Below are 3,845 nucleotides of genomic sequence, written 5' to 3' on the forward strand. Positions count from 1 at the left end.
CTGGATTATGCTAGGGAGACGCAGGGAGAAAGAAAGACGTTACCAGGGATCAGAAGCTACAGCTGTGCAGTTAATTATACAAGGCAGTCCACACCCAGGAACATTCTTGTCTAACCAGGTTTGGGAGGAAGGGCTGTTTATATACATAGAAATGTGTTGGGTTCTTTAAAAATCGTTTTCATTAAGATGCAGCAACCAGTTCGACCGCTTGTTTCAAAAATAAGTTTGCTCCTTGTTGCCAGGAGCTGAGGTTACCTCCTCGCAGAGATGGGCAGGGTCGGAGAGACCATGAGATGCAGAAGATGGGTTTGTTAACTGGGTCATACTCATGCACAGAAATAATTATAGTTGTAATTAAAATGAACGCCTAGAATAAAGCATTCTTAAACTCGATTTCCCTGAGGACTTACTGCATTCAGTAGGACAGGGAGGGGAAACATAGGGATAATACTGGGTTTAAAAGACTCTATTATCTTTATTTTTATTTTGATGTTGGGTTTGTGCAAGGTCCAGCCATCTAGACCTGGAAATAACCCAACCATGTAGCAGAACAACACAGCTGACCTGAAGTTAAAATGGGCTAGTCCTGTTTTTCCCACAGGCCATGTAATCTCCACTGATGTGACTAGTAGAATAAAACCCCCATTCCCTATTTCACTGCATGTTCTCGCTGAGGTAAGGGTTCAGGTGTATCTGATGTAGCTCTTCCCATAAACGTCTGCTGAACTGAGACATACCTGTAATGTACCTGGAAGAAGAAATGATTTACAGGTAGATGGGCAAAAATACGTCTTGCAGGAAAAAAGAACTGGAAAGGGGTTTTTAAAATAGATTTGTCTCCACTAGCTGTATTCCTGGGAAATGTTCAACTTGTTGGAATCACAGAAGATTTCAGAAGAAAAGGCTCTCTACAAGCACTGTGAGTTCCATCACCTTCAAAAGAAAGAGGTTGATCTTCCACTTGTATCGTATCAATTTAGCATAGACTATGTTCTGAATTTCAGTGAGATTGCTCTGAGATTAATGCCCTGGGTATAAATTAACCATGCCTAAGATTTGTGCTTAATCTAATTGTCACAGAATGCAATGGTGGCATTGCTGGATAATATGATTTTTAGGCTGTAATAATGTCTCATTAGAAATCTGTAACAAAAGCCGGTTGGAAGTGTCTGAAGTAGTGGAGGAAAAATCCAGGCTTACGTTTTGCAGTTCTTTTTGAGGTGTGGAGGAAATAGAGGTGTAGCCCAAACCAAGAACAGCATACATTTTGGATCTGACATGAGAAGGAGATAGCCAGGAAGCGCCTGTCTAACAGATCCAGTTTCTAAGGTCTTTGTGCAAAACGAGAGATAAGGAAAGAGAGAACATTCTTCTCTTCAACTGAAATGCAGTTGGGACCCCTGGCTCACAGATCCTGTCCCTCTTACAGCCTGTATGTCATTATAGCACTCTATATATGAGAAATGATTCAGTAGACAGTATTTTCTTGGATAATAGTTGTTGGAAAAGGCCACACCTTTTTCAGTAATTTCTAATGGACAGGTTTTTTATTAAGAGAACCATAGTCTTTTGTGAGTCATTCTTCATTCTGTGGCATAGGAAAGGGCAATGCTATTTTTTAAAAACAAATTTCATAAAAGAAAGACATTGACTGACATACATGCATTTCTTTTCCCCGGCTTCCTCGGCTGAGCTGATCTTTATAGCATTAACAGGCCTGTAGATCTCCAAGTGATTAAAAATACTGGAGGGTGGAGCTGCCTGTTCTCACATGTACAGAAGAGAATCAGCAGAGATTTTCCAAGCTAGCATTAATACTTAAGAAAGAAAAAACACCTAAGGTTTAACACCTTACAAAAGGTCTAACTTGGAAGAAGGAGGCCTTGATTTCTCTTGTTTTCCTGGCAAGAATGATTGTTAGGATTTTGGAATAGGCAGTCAAAAGATTAAGGACTGAATTTTTTCATCTTGATTTTACTGAGGCAAATCCAGAGTAAATGAGTTTAATCCTGTTACTTTAGGCAATCTTGGGAGTAACTGGGCTCAGAGGAGGTTTATGATTGATTCTTCTGTCCATGCAGAGGCACATACAGACTGTCACCCTCCAGTAAGTCAGGTTATGGCTGGGCTTTGCCTGGCCTACCCTGACGCCAGCCATGGCATTAGCTCTTCCATTTGTTGCTGGTGAAGTATGGCCATACTTGAGATGTAAGATGTTGTAATGTTTTTCATCTACTGCTCCAATCGGAATCAGATGGGCTGTAGTCAGCCCTTAAAACATTTGGTATGCTCCATAAAGTTGCAGTTTCTTCTTTGGCTTTTGAATGGGTGGCATCTGTCCTTGCTGTTTAGTTTTGGAGAATCCTCAGCTTAAATGCTGTGCCAGACAGAAAGAGGGAGGCTGTGCATATACACACACACAGAGATTAATGGAGCCAAGTGCAAACTGGACTTCTTGAAGGTCTCTCACCCCCTTTTGGCCTCCCATGGCATGTCAGTCTCCTTCCCTCTGTCATCCTCCCAAACCTGTTGACCTCATCCCCTATCAGTATCAGGGACACTTTCACTTGTCCCCTTTTACCTCAGCTCACTCTCAAGCATCCCGCATACCTGAAATTAGTGCCTTGGGCATGTCCTGCTTGCAAATACCTGTGACACCATGGCAGGCCCACATGTGACCAGCAAGAGCTAAATGCACCACCTCTGTTGTCACTCATCCTTCTACTTCGCTCCGTAGCCAAAGGCCAAGCCCACCTTTTCCCCAGCACCTCTCTGCACCTCATCACACCTCATCGTGTCTTTTTCATGCCAAAAGATTGTTTGCAGATGGGGCTCACCTCTCTCTTGTTATTTCTGGCCTCTCCTAGGAAATCTACTGTTCACGCCTGTCTGAAACTTGAGGAGCACATGGTCTTACTGGTGCTTGTAACCACAGCCACTGCTGGCTAATTCTGCTTGGGAATCACAGGAGGACTACAGGAGTTAAAGAGCAGTTTGTTAGTTAAAGGGTAGTTTCTCAGACAACCTGTGCTTCAGTTCCCAACCATATTTAGAAGACTTGCGCACACACGTGTATTTCAGGCAATTTAGAAGCCAAAGTAAAGTACAGACTGGATGTTTCGTTATTGTAGGCTTTATCTTTCTGCCTCCCAGAGGGAGGTTCCTGATTTCTGTAGCATGAGTTCACACTTGTGTAAGCATCTTCTGTGATTTTTGTGCTAGTTCTCCCTACATTTCCCGCAGAAGACAACTGTCTCCTATCTAGTGCACTGCGTCAAGCCGATCACACAATATGCCCATGTCTGTGCCTCTGACTCAGAGCATACACCCACGTTTGGCATCTGCAGTGCCTTTCATCTGAAAAACTCAGAGCGTTTTTCAAAGGTTCACAAATTAAACTTGACAACACCTTTGCAAAATAGGTCTGGGTTGCCAACCCCATGTGGCAATTAGAGAAACTGAGGCATGAACTGCCTGAAATTGTTCAGGAAAAAGTAAAACTTTTTTGCTATGCAGCCTTTTTGCCTGTTCATTCTCTTATTCTTCTTGATTGTGACCCCTTTAAATCCTTGCTATTTTTTTTATGATGCTTTTGATCTTGTTTTGAACTTGAGTTTTTTCACTGTATATGCACTAGTAAGTTTAAGTAGTTTATTGCTCTTACTAAAGTGTTTTCACTGTGTGATGTGCTCACAAAAATCTTTATGGCTAGAAAAAATTTCCCCAGGATGGAAAAAGCGATAAAATTGGGTCCATTTCAAACTAAATAGAATAGAAACAGTTAAGCCAAGCCTGGGGCACTCCTTTAGACAGGCTCCGGAGCAGAGTTTCAAATGCCAGTGACT

The sequence above is a fragment of the Strigops habroptila genome, chromosome 17 (assembly GCF_004027225.2).
Source record: "Strigops habroptila isolate Jane chromosome 17, bStrHab1.2.pri, whole genome shotgun sequence".
NCBI lineage: Eukaryota > Metazoa > Chordata > Aves > Psittaciformes > Psittacidae > Strigops > Strigops habroptila.